At 43.8% G+C, this 19,013-nt stretch overlaps 1 long non-coding RNA gene across 1 annotated transcript in view; it reads left to right on the top strand.

The window, feature by feature from the left end:
• The window catches only part of LOC134759328 (uncharacterized), a 73,904-nt gene that overhangs the window by 27,205 nt on the left and 27,686 nt on the right, over positions 1-19,013 (top strand). The gene's annotated exons all lie outside the window — the stretch shown is intronic.

Genomic DNA, 19,013 nt, shown 5'->3' with positions numbered 1-19,013 from the left:
AACATATTATAAAATAACCTGGGCTATAATAGAAATCTGAACACATTTCTGTGGGATCCCAGAAGGTTGGAGATCTGGGGAGCTGGGAATGTGGGGAAGCTTCTTAGAGGAGAAGATAGATCTGAGTCGAGTTCTTAACAAAAAGAAGCTCCTAGGCAGAGAATGGCTGGGCGCGGTGGCTCACGCCTGTAATCCCAGCACTTTGGGAGGCCGAGGCAGGAGGATCACGAGGTCAGGAGATCAAGACCATCCTGGCTAACACAGTGAAACCCCGTCTTTACTAAACATACAAAAAAAATTAGCCGGGCGTGGTGGCAGGCACCTGCAGTCCCAGCTACTCGGGAGGCTGAGGCAGGAAAATGGCGCGAACCTGGGAGGCAGAGCTTGCAGTGAGCTGAGATCGCGCCACTGCACTCCAGCCTGGGTGACAGAGCGAGACTCCGTCTCAAAAAAAAAAAAAAAGTTCCTAGGCAGAGAAAAACTGTCCCAGGGATGAGGTTCCAGGCGTAGATAGCGATATTATATAATTATATTAATATAATTAATAATATCTCTATCTCCTCTTCTTCCTGGGGCTTCTTCACAATCTCCTTCCTGTTTTCCTCTGCCTCACATATGGATGGAATCACTACAGTGATTAAGAGCACAGGCTCTGAGTTCTGACAGATTTTCATTCTGCAACTTAACCACCCAAATGACCTTTAGCAGAATCACTTGTGTCTTACAAATAAGCACAGTAGTTGCATTTGCCTTGTAAGATTGTTTGGAACATTTTTAAAAATTACCAGTATAAAGTGTGAGCCTCCACAAGCCAATTCTCAAGAAATGTTAGCTGCTATTATTTTTATTGTCAGTTAAGAACCTTTAAGGACCAGGGAACAGAAAACCTAACTCGAACTGGCTTAAACAGTAAGGAGATTCTTCACAGTACATAATGGGGAGTGTTGAAGTAGAGCAGGCCCCAGGCATGGAATAATCGGGGCTCTGACTCCATTTCTCTGTAGTGCTCCCAGCTCTGCCCTCTTCTTTGTATTGGCTCTGTCTACAGGCTAGCTTCCCTCATTGTCCAGAGACGGCTGTGTCACTGTGTCCTGAGCAACTGTGACAACATGCTTCCTTGTTCACATTCATCATAACAGAGAAAAAAAATCTCCTCCCCAAACAGAAATATAAACCCTTCCTTTCAATATGCTTAGGCTAGTTTAGGGTATGTGCCTGCTTCTGGACCAATGACAGTGATCAGGGGGATTCCCTATGTTGATTGGCTTAAGCCTGGCTTCCTAACACACTCACTGGTAAGTGGAGTTGGATAGCCATAATTGACTTAGACTAATTGGGATCTAACAGGATCCACCTCTGGGATTAGAGATTGAGCCCAGCTTTCTCCTCATCACATGGCAGCATCTTGGCAAAGGGAGAAGGGTTCTGTGAGAGAGAAGGAAGGAATAACTGGATGTTGGCTGGACAATCAACTGCATCTTTTGTGATGATTCCTATTGCATTTTTTTTGCATGTGAGTTCACATGGGTCTTTTAAGACCATGGCTCAAATGGTTCCTTCCTGGTGAGGCTGACAATGGAACCAGTTACAGAGAATAGCACATGGCTCCCACCTCTCTCCCTCATTCCTCTCCTCTGCACTTCCTGTCGCCCTCACTCAGCATTAGTTATCTAAAGTTTTATCACCACCTGACATGTCATACTTTTAGCTTTACTTGTTTATTATGTCTTCTCCCTCTAAAATATAAATTACATGAGAGTAGAGGTTTGGAGTTGTTCAGTTTTGTACTTCTAATGTCTAGAAGAGTCCTGGCCCACAGTATGCACAACATAACAATTTGTTAAGTGAATAAAGTCTTCTAATCAGAGCCAGACTCCTTGGATCATCTCAGAGGTTGTCACCCAGCTATGGGGCCTGGGAATGGTCTCTGCTTTCACAGCTTCGTTTCTCCTCTTTCTGCTCTGTCTATCTATTTGCCCCTTGTCTATTCCTCAGTCTGTCTAATATCCATCTGCTGAGTAGGCTCATATTTGTCATTTTGCTTTCTTCCTACACAGCATTGATTACAAATCTTTTTCTTCTCCCTTTTCATGCTGACTACCTCTTATTCTCTACATGCAAAATATTAAATATTTTGTGTTCAAATAAAGCTAAAAGAGCTGAGTGACCCTTATATCCTGCAAATATTTAAGACGGGACATCTCATTTTTTTGAGAACTTCATTTATGTTTTTACATACGTGTTTGAAAAATCCATACGGAGTGTATTACTGTAGGTGCTTCCATGTCTACCATTCCATGGCTTCCCGGATTTGTATCCTCTTTTTTTTTTTTTTTGAAACAGGGTCTCACTCTGTCACCCAGGCTGAGTGCAGATGTGTGATCATGGCTCACTGCAGCCTCGACCTCCCTGGCTCAAGTGATCCTCCCACCTCAGCCTCCTGAGTAGCTGGGACTACAGGCCCACACCACCACACCCGGCTAATTTTTTATTTTTTGTAGAGATGGAGTCTTGCTGTGTTGCCAAGGCTAGTCTAAAACTCCTGGGCATAAGTGACCCTTCCACCTTGGCCTCCCAAAGAGCTGAGATTATAGATGTGAGCCACTGTGCCTGGCCCTGGGTTTGTATCCTCTTTGAAGTCCTCTTTGGTATGAATATTTTTAAATTTTAAGAGAAAAGCCTCTGCTTTCTCCCATACCACTCCCACCCTAAAATCTGTCTGCCTCTTGTAAGGGACATGTAAGAAGGCATTGTTTTCTTATGTGATATTTTCTGACTCTAGGACTGGACAAAGGAACAATGATAAAAATAACAACAGAAAATATGTATTTGTCTAGCACTTTACAATAAACTGTTACCATTGTTCTTTTCTTAATTATAAAATTCATATGAGCTTACAAAATATTACTTTTTTTTTTTTTTTTTTTTTTTAGCAAGGCTCTGTCTCCCAGGCCAGAGTGCAGTGGCACAGTTTGGGATCACTGCAACCTCTGCCTCATTGGTTCAAGCGATTCTCCTGCCTCAGCCTCCCAAGTAGCTGGGACTGTAGGAGTACGCCACTACGCCCGGCTAATTTTTGCATTTTTAGTAGAGATGGGGTTTCACCACATTGCCCAGGCTTGTCTCAAACTCCTGACCTTACGTGATCCTCCTGCCTCGGGTTCCCAAAGTGCTGGGATTACAGGTGTGAGCCACTGCACCTAGCCTACAATTTTTTTTAGTGGGATCACATTGCACCATGGTGTTATTGGGCTTTCAGAGACTGAGAGAGGTTATCAAATAGATATGGCTAGGAGGTGGAAGAGCCAGAACTAGAACCTGGGCCCTGTCGTCCCAAAGCCTTTGCTCTTCTCAGTGCCCCCGTTCCAGGCATTCAACTTGGCCTTCGCCTCCCTCTCTGATGATGTGAACGTGTAAGTGGGTGTTAGTTGTTAGGCTTACTTGATGACTCAGAACAGCTGCCTTCCCCTCTGAGGTCGGGGGTAACCCCAGGTAGGTACTGCCCACCCAGGAGTCTGTGGCTTCCTGCCTTCTTCAGTTCAAGGGTTTATCAGATAAGGCGGAGCCTTAAAATGCTCATATTTCCCAGAACACATAGTTTGATTTGACAAGCACAGGCTGCAAAGACTGACCAGAGGACAGGGAGTGTGTGGTCATGGGTAAATAGCAGTGGAGACTGGAAGAGTCCAGGGCTAACAGCCTCTTCCTGCAGTCCAGCATCTGTACTCCCAGGGCCTCAGTATCTATAACTAGTGAGCCTATGTCCCCAGATGGGGGTCCCTCCTCCACCAAAAAGTGAACTTTAGAAAGCCAGATGGTCTTAGCCCTCACAGGCTTCCAGGAAACCTCAACAATTCTAAGAAGACCCCATTTCCTGCTTCACACCCAGAGCCTGAGTCTTTGGTGGGGAAAGGGAGGGAGGCCTGTGCCACCCCCTGCTCCCTCCACCTCCAATCCTTGCCCTAGGCAACCCCTCTGTTTGAACAACTTCTCGTAGAGACAGCACATCTCTATGAGGTGTTGAGAGGGGGCCTCCCAGCTTATCCAGACTCTAGGATCCCCCTCTTCTCTGGGATACCTTTCACACCCATGTCTCCTAACCCAGATCCGTCTGTTACTCCCGAGCTAAAGACAGGCCCTAGAGGTGAGCCAAAGCAACTGACAGCCCTAAAGGCATTTCAATGTGGTTATGACATTTAATAAATCAATGTTTCCCCGTATGGAAGTCATATAGCATTGGTAGGACAGAAAATAATTTTAAGTTTCCACATGAATATCAGCATTAAAGAATATTTAATTACCCCCTTTTTCATTCCTTTTCAATACTTTTGATTATATCAAGAAGAATGTCTCCATTAGGTGCTAGTGTTCTTTAACATCCCTCTGATACCAGTAAGACTCACCATGAAGAAAAGAAGAGAGGGCATAAATAAATAATATTAAAAATAAAAACAGGATTATAGCAAGCACTTTCTATATAATGTTTTAAAAGATAACCTTTCAAAAGCAACAACATTGTTTGCGTGTAGAAATAAATCTCATAAAAGATGTACACCTAGTCTTTATCAAGAAAAGTATATAATTTTAATGAAAACTATAAAGTAAAACCTAAACAAATAAGATCCAGCATGGATGGGAAGAAAACTCAATATGATAAAGATGTCAGTTCTTCCAAATTATTCTAGAAATTTAATGCAATCCCAATCAATATTCTGAGTATGTGTGTGTGTGTGTGTGTGTGTGTGTGTGTGTGTGTGTGTAATTTTTCTAGCTGATTCTAAAACTTATTTGGAAGAGCAAACAGAGCTGCTATTTTATATTTTATGTAGGGTGGCCTGGGAAGGCCCTTCTGAGGAATGATGTGTGAGGAATGAAGCATTCTAGGTAGGTTGAGCCAAGGCTTTGAGGTAGCAGCTTGCTTGGAATGTTCCAAGAATACGAGGTCAGTGTGGCTGACTGAATGAATGGCAGAAATGAGGTCAGAGAAGTAGCCAGGGGCCAGATGACATTGGGCCTTGTGGACTGCGGTAAGAGCTCTGAAATTTACTCTGTAATGGGAGGCTGTTTGATTTTTTGAGCAAAGAGTGATCCAATTTAATTTGAACATTGAAAATGTTTGAAAGAGCTGAAAATATTAAGTAAGCCTCTGTGTGGGCGGTATGGAAATGCAGTTAAAACTGTGAAGGAGGCACATGAATGACTGAAATTTTGAAAATTCTGCATGAAGTAATTCCTTAAGTCACAGATTTGGTCTTTCTAATTTAGCTGAGCCCAAACAGAATGGGAAAGGAATCTGAGTTCTTGGAGCCAATGCTGACAAATGTGTGGGAGGGGCAGGCCAGGCCCAAATCTTCTTCCTGCTGCTTTGGCTCATGGTGGATGTCCCAGGGAATCCCCCCAATGGCTGGACCTCCAATTACAGCCTCCCAGAGAGTGAGTCCAAAAAGCAGCTACTCTGAAAAACATCACTGACCTCAAAACTAGTGAGATTTAAAGAAGGTTAGAGCTGAATGGGACTCCAGAGAGAGTAATAAAAATGAGAAATTATAATAACACGTGCATGTCCCTAAAGACAATCATTATCTTCTCTCAAAAACTGTTCCTTCTCTGGCATTCCCTAGTCCAGTAAATGGCACATTATTCACTCAGTCAGCCAACAAAGTTTTATTAAGCCTATACTACATGTCAGTATTGGATTCTCTCTAACAAGCAAAATTGACATAGGCTCTGCCCTCATGGAGCTACCAGTCTGATATGGGGAGAGAGACAGTAAACAAGTTATTACAAAACACTTAGCACTGTGAAAGAAATAAATAGAGTAGTGTGGTAGAGCAAGGATCAGCAAACTAAACAGAGGTCATATATGGCTTACTGTCCTTTTTTTGTAAATAAAGTTTTATTGGAACACAGACATACTCATTTGTTTATATATTGTCTATGCTTGCTTTCATGCTACAATGGCAAGTTTGAGTAGCTTGTAACAGAGACTTATAGCCTTCAAAGCCTAAAATAGTTACTATCTGGCCATTTACAGGATAAGTTTGCCTACCACTATTATAGAAGATAACGGGATTATTGGTGAATGACAAACAAAATTAAAACAAAAACAAAACAAAAGAAGATAATGGGGGAACCGGTCTCCCAGTAATGTCCAATAGAACTTTCTGAAATGATGGCAGTGTCCTGTATCTGTGCTGTTCATTATGGTAACCACCAACCACATGTAACTATTGGATTTGTCGCACTTGGGTTTAGCTTCCCACTTCCACTTCTCCAGTCAGTTTTGGCCAAAGGGTGATAGGGTCACATGGTAAAAACAGGGCTTCCCTTAGCTGCCTTTTGCAGAGACAAGGAGCGGAGTATTTACCCTTAGGAAGGGCTGTGGGTGTAACAGTGGAGTTAGTTGGTGTGTTAACTACCATCCTATAATGTCTGCATTAGCTAGGTGCCCGAATCTGTGATGCTATGATTCTCCCTGAGGCTTTGGCTCTTGGGGGGCCTGGATCTGTGACCTAAATTAACTCCCTCTATAGCCAGAAGTTCCCAGATGGTTATGATTGCTTGGTTGGGGCAAACACATTCTTTTCCCTCCACGCCCCCAACCAGACCTCCTCTATTCCTTCTCCCATTTAGAGACACTTCAGCAAGAGAGGGAAGGACAAAGCCTCCCACATGTGGGTCTCAGAGCCACAAAAAATAGTGCAGTCCCTTGGGAGGAAGCCTGCTGCAGAGGCTGCTGGAGAATTTCTGATTTTCTGCTTTGGGTCTTAATAACTCAGGGATGATGTGGTCAGGGCCTAAGGGGATCATTTTGTAATTTCACCCCTGACAGCATTGGCTTGGGCTCTGATGCTTGGGCCATCTCTGACTCAGAGCTGAGTTAAATAATTAAATCTGCTGCCTCCCAAATTTGGCAGGGATGGGGGTGGGTGGTGGCTGCACAGGTCCTGTGAATCTCCTAGGCAGGCAGAATGGGTTTTACTTAGCCATGTGGCAGGGGAGGGAGGCCTGGAAATTTTCCATTTCCAGTACACCTTCCCTAACTGCTCCGAATGCCTAAAAATAAGCCAGTGGACCCTTACCTTACCTGGAGGCTTTGTTTCCAAAGAAAAGCAACTCCCTATACTGCCCAAGACTGTCCTTGGAGTTAGCATCAGTCCTATGGGCTTTAGAGAGGACTGAGTTTCACATCCTTTCCTCCTATTGGGTATGGAAAGGGAGATAGCAGGGAACCATGAGAGCCCTAGAGTAATGTGTGCATGTGAGTGTGTGTGTGAGTGTGTGTGTGAGTGTGTGAGAGCGTATGTGTGTGAGCACGTGTGTGTGTGTGTGTTGGGGATAGATGTGGGAGGTGGGATTGAAAGAAGAAACATGTTCAGAATTGGGGCTGGGTAGCGCTCAATGCAGATGTTCGCAGGGCTATACCTCTAATAAAAACCCATGTCTTATCCTGGCTGTGCCACTCATTCTCTATATCCTTGATTGAGCAAGTCTCTTAATCTCCCTGGGCTTCAGTTTCCTCATTTGTAAAATGAAGTGATTGGGTGAGGAAGCATCCAAGGGTTCTTCCAGTTCTGCATCACTGGACCAGAAGCACATCCCTTCTGGAGGAGGGCTGGTGAGGGGAGGCAAGTTCCAGTGGAATCTCTCCTTTCAGGCTTTCAAATAGCAAGAACAGTACAGCAGCACACGCCCAGGAGGAAAGGTGTGGGAGGTCTCACAGGGAAGCACAGACTGCCCTGAATCTGGCCCCTGCAAGTCTCACCTCCAGTCCAATTAGAAAACGGTGTCCCTTCTTCAAGACATGTTACTTCGGTTTACCAGAAAATTGTCTTAATAACTCTACAGATCTACAATGCCTGAAATGTGAAGGGCACTCCTCAGAGCTCTGCAAAGCACAGTGGCCTGCCATGCTATCGCATGCTCTGCCACGGGCAGGTTGCAGGCTTAGGAGGTACTGGGTGCCATAAAGACCTTGCCATAGAGCAATGGTTTGCAAACTGCTGGGCCCCACCCCAGCGTTTCTGATTCAGTAGTTCAAGGGTGGACCCTGAAAATATGCATCTCTAACAAGTTCCCAGGTAAATCTGATGCTACTTGAATGGGGACCGCACACTGAGAACCACCACTGTAGGGTGTGAGAAGCCATCTAGTCCCCTTCCTCCACTCTGCATCCTTTCTTATGGATTAGTAAACTGAGGGAAAGTGAGTTGTCAGCATCACAGGGCTGTGATCAGATTTCTCATCCAGTCCTCTTTCATTTATTTATTTATTTATTAGAGACTAGGCCTTTCTCCGTTTCCCAGGCTGGTGTGCAGTGGTATGATCCTAGCTTATTGCAGCCTCGAACTCCCAGGCTCCAGCAATCCTCCTGTCTCAGTCTCCCAATTAGCTTGGATTGCAGATTCAACTCACTGCACCTTGCCAGTCCTCTTTCTACTCCATCATCTTGCTATTTCTTGAATAGTGATATTAATGGAAAATCCAGCATCTTCCTCAGCCTTCCTGGAGGTCTTTGAGGAAAGGGGAGGCTAAGTCAGGGCTCTCTGGAGGCAGGAGAAGGACCTTTCTAGCCTCTGGCAAGCCATGGGAAGTTCTTTCTCAAACTCAGGCCGTACCAGCACAGGTGAAGCCTGAACTCATTATGGGACTCTGGCAGGGCACGTGGCAGCAGTTCCCTCCTCACCCCAGAAAGGGGAGGCTAATTCAGAAGGAAACGTGCCAAGCTGTGGTTTCCTGCTCCAGCTCTGCCCCACCTTGCTAACCTTGAGTGAATTGTTTGGCTTCAAGGTCCCAAACCTTTGTTCCATACACACACAAATTCCAAATCCAGTTTGACTAATCCTGCTTGTGCTTGAATGCCTCCAGTGAGCAGAAACTCATGCCTTCCCGGGCATCATCGTAACTTCAGCTAAATATCCAATCTCAGAGGAGAATTTCTCCTGGAGAAATATGTGCATAGACGCCTAAGGTTTTCTTAAGGCCCAGCACTTTGTCTTCCCGAGATCAGAAGGGCTTCCTTATGCTGTCAGCTAAGTAGGTGATCTACAAATATTTGTTAAAGGAATGAAATGAGGTGAGGTTGGGTGGGCGGAGTGAAGCTATCAAGAAGACCATTTTATCAGCAGCTACTTAGAGGTGCAGATCATGCAGTGTTCACATGGCTGCTACCGCCTTGTGTGATCTGGACCCTGCCTGCCTCTCCTATCCCATCTCACACAACCTTCCCTCACACTCACTCCTTTCGTGACTACATATTTATTTGTGTGACTGTTTGAATAATGTCTGTCTCCTCCCCTAGACTGGATGAGGGCGGGGACAGTGTTGGTTTTGCTCACCAATGTATCCCTAGCACTTAGCAATGTACCTATCACATAGTATATGCTCAACACATACTGTTTTTGAGACAGGGTCTCACTCTGTCACCCAGGCTGGAGTGCAGTTGCACCATCTTGGCTCACTGCAGCCTTAACCTCTGGGCTCAAGCAATCCTCCCACCTCAGCCTCCTGAGGAGCTAGGAATACAGGTGGATGCCACCACACCAGCTAATTTTTGTATTTTTTGTAGAGACAGGGTTTTGCCATGTTGCTCAGACTGCTCTCGAACTCTTGGGCTCAAGCAATCTGCCTGCCTCAGCCTCCCAAAGTGCTGGGATTACAGGCGTGAGCCACTGCGCCTGGCTTCAACACATATTGTGAAAGGAAGGAATGACTTGCCTCTTCTGTGGCAGAGCAGTGCTTAGCCCCCTTAAATTCCTGTTTAAATAGACAGAAAATATATGCATATGTAAATTATTTTGCTCAAACACTGAGGGTAGTGCTCCAAGAGATAGCCTATTTCCAAAAAAATGTTGAATGGATGTTAGGGTAAAGGCTAAGTTGCTTTTAGCACCTTTAAAAAGGTTCCAGAATACAATGACTTAAGAAAATGCAAGTTTATTTCTCTCTAACAAAAGCACCCCAAGGTAAGCAGGCCAGAACGGCAAAGCCTCTCTGACCCACACAGTCATTAAGGATCCCAAGTTCCTTCCATCTTACTGTTTTCTCATCCTCAATGCCATTGTCTTCATCTGTGTATTAGGGTTCTCTAGAGGGACAGAACTAGCAGGATATATATATGAATTTATTAAGTATTAATCTACACAATCACAAGGTCCCACAATAGGCTGTCTGCAAGCTTGAGGAGCAAGGAGAGCCAGTCCGAGTCTCAAAACTGAAGATCTTGGAGTCTGATGTTCAAGGGCAGGAAGCATCCAGCACGGAAGAAATATGTAGGCTGGGAGGCTAGGCCAGTCTCACCTTTTCACATTTTTCTGCCTGCTTTATATTTGCTGGCAGCTGATTAAATGGTGCCCACCAGATTAAGGGTGGATCTGCCTTTCCCAGCCCACTGACTTGAATGTTAATATCCTTTGGCAACACCCTCACAGACATACCCAGGATCAATACTTTGCATCCTTCAATCCAATCAAGTTGACACTCAGTATTAACCATCAAAATCTGCATGGTCAAAGATGGGCCATAGACCCAAACACATTTCAGCTTGTAAGAAGGGTAGAGAGTAGAAGTCCAGGGTGAGTGATTTAAAAAAAAAAAAACAATAAACAAAAAAAAAAGTGAGGGAAAGTTGCATCCTCCACTTCCACTCATAGTCCATTGGTCATACATTAATTCCAAGGTCACGTCTAGCTGCAAACTGACCAGGAAATGAATGGCCATTTGCCCAACTTAACCTCTATTACTATGAAAGAAGAGGTGAATGGATTTAGGGAGACAATTGGGAGTGTCTGTCATGAGAAGTCTTATAATAAATAACCATCACTCAGGAGATCTAAATGTAACCCGAATTATTATGCCCAAACCACTAAGTTCCACCAATTAATTCCCAGAAAAAAGTTGTCCTCATGGATTCTCCCAGCTATTTCTGAAACTGTTTCAGGGTGCTATTCTATATGTATTCAAGAACAGGTCCCTCCTCAATATAGCAAGATATACCCAAATTACAGATGCTCATACCTATCAGGGAACCTGCCCTGATATTCATGTAGGTTCTTTTCTATTTTTGCTAAGCATCGACCAGCTTGAGAAATAAAGGGACAGAGTACAAAAGAGAAAAATTTTAAAGCTGGGCATCCAGGGGAGACATCACATGTTGGTAGGTTCCGTGATGCCCCACAAGCCGCAAAAACCAGCAAGTTTTTATTAGAGATTTTCAAAAGGGGAGGGCGTGTGCGAATAGGTTGTGGGTGACAGACATCAAGTACTTAACAGGGTAATAGAATATCACAAGGCAAGTGGAGGCAGGGCGAGATCACAGGACCACAGGACCGAGGCGAAATTAAAATTGCTAATGAAGTTTAAGGCACCGTTGTCATTGATAACATCTTATCAGGAGACAGGTTTTTGAGATCAACTGGTCTGACCAAAATTTATTAGGCGGGAATTTCCTCTTCCTAATAAGCCTGGGAGCGCTATGGGAGACTGTGGTCTATTTCACCTCTGCAGCCTCAACCATAAGAGGCAGGCGCACCTGAGGGGGCTGTTTATAAGCCTATACCTCCAGGCGCGTATCCTCTTTCCCAGGGATGTTCCATGCTGAGAAAAAGAATTTAGTGATATTTCTCCCATTTGCTTTTGAAAGAAGAGAAATATGGCTCTGTTCTGCCTGGCTCACCGGTGGTCAGAGTTTAAGGTTATCTCTCTTATTCCCTGAACAATTGCTGTTATCCTGTTCTTTTTTCAAGGTGCCCACATTTCATATTGTTTAAACACACATGCTCTACAATTTGTGCAGTTAATGCAATTATCACGTGGTCCTGAGGTGACATACATCCTCCTCGGCTGACAGGATTAAGAGATTAAAGTAAAGACAGGCATAGGAAATCACAAGGGTATTGATTGGGGAAGTGATAAGTGTCCATGAAATCTTTACAATTTATGTTTAGAGATTGCAGTAAAGACAGGCATAAGAAATTATAAAAGTATTAATTTGGGGAACTAATAAATGTCCATGAAATCTTCAGAATCGACGTTCTTCTGCCATGGCTTTAGCCGGTCCCTCCATTTGGGGTCCCTGACTTCCCGCAACACATACCCTTTGACCCAGCAAGTCTACCTGTAGGAATTTCTCCAGTAGATATATTTACCCACATAGGAAATTAAATACACATTGTTCATAAAAGGAAAATATTTAAAAACATATAATGTCCCAGTCCGGGTGCGGTGGCTTACACATGCAATCCCAGCACTTTGAGAGGCCAAGGCGGGTGGCTCGCTTGGGCAACATGGCAAAACTCTAAAACTCCATCTCTACAAAACTGTACAGCATGTTATTGTACTGATTACTGTAGTCAATTGTAACACAATGGTATTTGTGCATCTACACATAGAAAATGTACAGTAAAAATATGGTATAAAAGATTTAAAATGGTATGCCTGTATTGGGCACTTATGAACGGAACTTGCAGGACTAGAAATTGCTCTGGGTGAGTCAGTGAGTGAGTGGTGAGGGAATATGAAGGCCTAGGACATTACTGTACACTACTGTAGACTTTATAAACACTGTACACTTAGGCTACACTAAATTTAAAAATGCAGCCCAGCGTGGTGGTATGTGCCTGTAGTCCCAGCTACTTGGGAGGCCAAGGAGGGAGAATCACTTGAGGCCAGGAGTTTGAGATCAGCCTGGAAAACACAGTGAGACCCCATCTCTACCAAAAATTTAAAAATTAGCCAGGTGTGGTGGTGTGTACCTGTAGTCCTAGCTACTTGGGAGGCCAACGTAGAAGGATCACTTGAGCCCAGGAGTTTGAGGCAGCAGTGAGCTATGATTGTGCCACTGCACTCCAGTCTGAGTGACAGAGTGAGATCCTTCTAAAATAAATAAATAAATAAATAAATAAATAAATAAAATTTAAAAATGAGTTTTTAAATAGAAATTTTTTTCTTTCTTTATATCTTTATTTTGTAAGCTTTTTGCTTTTTTCTTAATTTTTATTTTGAGATTGGAGGTACATGTTAAGGTTTGTTACGTAGGTGAACTTGTGTCATGGGAGTTTGTTTTACTTTTTATTTTTTAGATTTTTTCAAAAAATAAAACTAAGGCACAAACACACACATTACCCTAGGCCTACACAGGGTCAGCATCATCAATATCACCTCCACATCTTGTCCCACTGGAAGGCCTTCAAGGTCAATAACACAAATGGAGCTGTCATCTTATGATACCAATGCCTTCTTCTGAAATATCTCCTGAAAGATCTGCCTTAGGCTAATTTACAGTTAACTTTTTTTTTTTTGAGATGGAGTCTCACTCTGTCACCCAGGCTGGAATGCAATGGTGCTATCTCGGCTCACTGCAAATTCTGTCTCCCAGGTTCAAGCAATTCTCCTGCCTCAGCCTCCTGAGTAGCTGGGATTACAGGCGCCTATCACCACACCCAACTAATTTTTGTATTTTTAGTAGAGACGGGGTTTCACCATGTTAGCCAGGCTGGTCTCAAACTCCTGACCTCAAGTTATCCACTCACCTCAGCCTCCCAAAGTGCTGGGATTACAGGCCTGAACCACCGTGCCCAGCCCTTTTTTTTTTGAGACAGGATCTTGCTCTGTCACCCAAGCTGGAGTGCAGTGGTCCAATCATGGATCACTGCAGCCTCAATCTCCCAGGCTCAAGAGATCCTCCCACCTCAGCCTTCTGAGTAGCTGTGACTACAGGCACACACCATCACACCTGGCTGATTTTTGTATTTTTTATAGAGACAGGGTTTCTGCCATGTTTCCCAGGCTGGTCTCAAACTCATGGCCTCAAGTGATCCTCCTGCCTCAGCCTCCCAAAGTGCTGGGATTACAGGCATTAGCCACTGTGCCTGACTTATTTTTTTTTTTTTTTTAGTAAGTAGGCGTACACACTAAAATAACACTTAAAAAGTATAGTATAGTCAGCTGGGCACAGTGGCTCACACCTGTAATCCTAGCACTTTGGGAGGCCGAGGCGGGCAGATCACTTGAGGTCAGGAGTTCGAGACCAGCCTGCCAACATGGTGAAACCCCGTCTCTACTGAAAACAGAAAAATTAGCCAGGCATGGTAGCACACGCCTGTAATCCCAGCTACTTGGGAGGCTGAGGCAGGAGAACTGCTTGAATCCAGGAGGCAGAGGTTGCAGTGAGCCAAGATCACGCCACTGCACTCCAGCCTGAGTGACAGAGTGAGACTCCTCAAAATAAAAATAAAAAAGTATAGTATAGTCAACACATAAGCCAGTCCCCTAGTCATTTATTATCATTATCAAATATTATATACTGTACATAATTGTATGTGCTATACTTTTTGTACGACTGGCAGCACAGTAGGTTGTTTACATCAGCATCACCACAAACACATGAGTGGTGCTTTGCGCTATGACGTTAAGATGGCCACAACATCACGAGACATAGAAATTTTTCAGCTCCCTTAAAATATGGGACCACCATCCTATATGTAGTCCATCATTGACTGAAATGTTATGCAGCACATGAATAAATATAAATATATTTTGATAAATATATCTTTTAAATAAACATATATTTATATAAATATATCTTTTAAATAAACATATATTTATATAAATATATCTTTTAAATAAACATATATTTATATAAATATAAATATATATACTGGTTTGTATATTCATAAGTTTCCCTGCAAGAATTCAAAGGAAACTAGTAGCAGGGGTGAGAAGGAGAAGGGACTGGGTGACTGGATGTCTGGGGTATATGCTTTTTGTACTTTTTCATTTAGGACCATGTGAATATGTTACCTATTTAAAAAGAAGAGGGCAGGGCAAGGTGGCTTACACCCGTAATCCCAGTACTTTGGGAGGCTGAGGTGGGTGAATAGCCTGAGGTCAGGAGTTTGAGACCAGGCTGATCAGCATGGTGAAACCCCAACACTGTCTCTACTAAAAAATACAAAATTAGCCTGGCGTGGTGGCAGGTGTGTGTAATCCCAGCTACTTGGGAGGCTGAGGCAGGAAAATCACTTGAACCTGGGCGGTGGAGGTTGCAGTGAGCCAAGATCACGCTGTTGCACTCCAGCCTGGGCAACAAGAGAGAAACGCTGTCTCTAAATAAATAAATAAATAAATAAATAAACAAAATAAAAAGAAGGGCCAAGTGTGGTGGCTCATCCCAGTAATATTGCAGAGCTTTGGGAGGCCAAGGCAGGAGGATCACTTGAAGCCTGGAGTTTGAGATGAGCCTGGGCAACATAGCAAGACCCCATCTCTAAAAAAAAAAAAAATTAGCCAGATGTGGTGGCATGTGCCTGTAGTTCCAGCTACTTGGGAGGCAGAGGCAGGGGGAATCACTTGAGCCCAGGAGTTCATGGTTACAGTGAGCTATGACTGTGCCACTGCACTCAGCCTATTTGACAGAGTAAGACCTAGTCTCTTAAAAAAAAAAAAAAAAAAAAAAAAAAAGATGGCCTGGGTGCAGTGACTCACGCCCGTAATCCCAGCATTTTGGGATGCCAAGGTGGGCGGATGACCTGAGGTCAGGAATTTGAGAGTTTGAGACCAGCCTGGCCAACATAGCAAAACCCTGTCTTTACTAAAAATACAAAAATTAGCTGGGCATGGTGGCAGATGCCTGTAATCCCAGCTACTCTGGAGGCTGAGGCAGGAGAATCGCTCAAACCTGGGAGATGGAGGTTGCAGTGAGCTGAGACCAAGCCACTGCACTCCAGCCTGGGTGACAGAGGGAGACTGTCAAAAAAAGAAGAAGAAGAAGGAGGAGGAGGAGGAGGAAGAGGAGGAGAAAAGGAAATGACAGGAGAGAAGAAAGAGAAAAAGGAAGGAGAGGAAAGGAGAGAAGGGAAGGAAGGAAAAAAAGGAAGGAAGAAGGGAGGGAGAATCTTTCCTATACTTTCTTTCTGGCCTCCTCACCATGTATCGACACTGCTACCTCTGCCACAGTGACCCCTGAGGTCTCTGCTCCACAGACCCGGCTATCCTCTGCTGACAACTACTGCCGACACCGTTTGGGGTTCAAGTAGACAGAACTTGGTTTCTATGGCCGATGTGTGAGACAAGACCTTCCCTTCAATTTCACATATCCTAGCAGAGACCAGCCCATAATATTTCAAGGGAAGTGACTGATGATTCAAGAAAAAGGAAAGGCACATTAACAAAAGATGAGAATTTCCAATGACTGCAAAAACTCAGATCCTTCCTCGGGACCCCCACTATCCATCTTCCTGCTATGTTCCAGGCCTGGCCTCATGACAGCAGGAGTCAGTATTTATGACCACCAGGAGTTCTCCAGGAATATTCTGACCTTAGAGTCCAGGCCAAACTGTCCCTAGGCATCAGAGAAAGGAGGAAGTCTTGCCTTACCCCATTCTACGGGGTGGCTCCCCAGACCTCATTTATAGCCACCGGATTGAACTCTAGCCAGGATGATTAACTATGGTAATAACCATTCCCTTCAGAACGTATTTCCTAAAAGACCACCAGAGTATATTTTGGCCTTACAGTCCTCAAAAGACAATTGCAATAATCTGATATAAATACCTTTCCAATGTCTGGTCAGTCAGCTTTTAGATATCAAATTAAACTCAAATTAAGATATATAATCTGGGAAATCAATTTCTGGCCCATGGGGGAATTGTGCCAAACTAAGTCTAGTTTCTTGTATTGTTGGTCTCTCCCCATTAGCAGCTCAAAATCCTGGGGTCCAGTCTTTCCCAACATCAACTTATTACATGAAGAAAAAACAACAACCAGATATTTGACACAATATTAGAGAAAGGAGAAACGCAATGGTACCAAGAGCCTAGGATGAGATCATGACAGCTATTGAGCACTATAGATAGCTCTAAGTTCACTGTTGCAAGGAAGAATGATTATGGATTGTGTAATTGTCCTCGTTTGGTGAGAGGATATTTGTCTATAGATACAAACATGTAATTGAAAGAGACATTCATCACACATTCTTATATAAAGGATATTGAACAAGAGCATAAACAGCGTCTTCAGTGGTAATGTAGCAAAAACCTCAAGGTAAAACACAGCCGTGCCTGGGAGTGGCTAATTCCAGAACTCGACGGGGAGCTGGGTAACAAGAAAGAAAGAGGGGAAATGTTTTGGGGAGGTGTCCACATCGGAATGGAGGGTAGTGAGGACAGCCAGTGGCTTTCATAGAGATTGTCGTCCAGCCCAGGCTAGCAGATTTGAATAGCCATGTGCTGTGCGGAGAGTTAGTGGACACTCTGTGTTGCCTCCAGCTTCCATTTTAATAGAATCTTGATTTTGTTCAGCTATCCATTTCTCTCTCATGTAGCCATGAATATCAAGGGAAGAAGACTCCAGGCCCAATTCCAAGAGCTAGGCCTGACTGATTGGTCTAAAGGCAATCTTATCCCCTTGCCCAGATTAGTCTAGGACTATGCATATGACTCAATTCTGACCAATGGGTGTTGAGAACTATGTAAGAGGATTCCAAGAAAAGTTTCTTTGTTTCAAAAAAAGAGCCAGGAGAGGTGTTCTCTCTTCTTCCTCCAAAGTTTATGCCTTGATTTTGTATGATGAGGATTCCAAGAAAAGTTTCTTTGTTTCGAAAAAAGAGCCAGGAGAGGTGTTCTCTCTTCTTCCTCCGAAGTTTACACCTTGATTTTGTATGATGATTGGAACTCTTACAGCCATCTTGCAGCTTGAGGGTGAAGTCAACACCAAAGATGCCATGTAAGGAGGTGGAAAGAACCCGTATTTTTAGTTTTATTTTATTTTACTTTAAGTTCTGGGATACATGCCCAGAACATGCAGGTTTGTTACATAGGTATACATGTGCCATGGTGATTTGCTGCATCTACCAACCTGTCATCTAGGTTTTAAGCCACACATGCATTAGGTATTTGTCCTAATGCTCTCCCTCCTCTTGTCCCCCACTCCCTGACAGGCCCCAGTGTGTGATGTTCCCCTCCCTGTGTCCATGTGTTCTCATTGGAACCCATATTCCTTTTTTTTTTTTTTTTTTTTTTTGATACGGAGTTTTGCTCTTGTTGCCCAGGCTGGAGTGCAATGGCACGATCTTGGCTTACCGCAACCTCTGCCTCCCGGGTTCAAGCAATTCTCCTGCCTCAGCCTCCTGAGTAGCTGGGATTACAGGCATGCACCAAGATGCCTGGCTAATTTTGTATTTTTAGTAGAGATGGGATTTCTCCATGTTGATCAGGCTGGTCTCAAACTCCCAACCTCAGGTGATTTGCCTGCCTCGGCCTCCCAAAGCACTGGGATTACAGGCGTGAGCCACCACGCCCAACCAGAATCCATATTCTTGATGACGTTGAGCTGCTGAATCAACCAACCTGGGAACCTACCCTACCTCTAAACTTCTTATGTACAATAACATATTTTCTAATTTTAAAGCAAATTTCAGTTGGAGGTTCTGTCACTTGTATCCAAAAACATACACTGCATGAATTTTATTTATTTATTTATTTTTAAAGACAGGGTCTCACTCTGTCATCCAGGCTGAAGTGCAGTGGCACAATCTTGGCTCACTGCGGGCTCAAGTGATCCTCCTACCTCAGCCTCCCGAGTAGCTGGGACTACAGGCACATGCCACTATGTCTGGCTAATTTTTTGTATTTTTGGTAGAGACGGGGTTTCACCATGTTGCCCAGGCTGGTCTCGAACTCCTGAGTTCAGATGATCCACCATCCTAGGCCTCCCAAAGTGCTGAGATTATAGGTGTGAGCCACCATGCCCGGCCAGAAGATATTTTAAATAACACATATCTACTCCCATGGAACTTATCTTGTAGTGGAGGAGGGCTAGACATTAAACAATTGATTTCACAATTAATTATTTAATTATAATAGTATAAAGTGCTAAAAGAATACAGTGCATAAGAGAGAATCTGATCTTGTCTGAAAGTGGCATATTCCCTTCTCAGTCCCTTTCTAACTGGACTTTTAAATTTCAACTGTGCTTCTTATAAGAAGGTAGTTTACACTTTAAGTCTGAGTTTTGCT

This window comes from Gorilla gorilla, chromosome 9, assembly GCF_029281585.2.
Source record: "Gorilla gorilla gorilla isolate KB3781 chromosome 9, NHGRI_mGorGor1-v2.1_pri, whole genome shotgun sequence".
Taxonomy (NCBI): Eukaryota; Metazoa; Chordata; class Mammalia; order Primates; family Hominidae; genus Gorilla; species Gorilla gorilla.
Note: the sequence above shows the minus strand (reverse complement) of the source record. Positions and strands in the feature narration are given on the sequence as shown.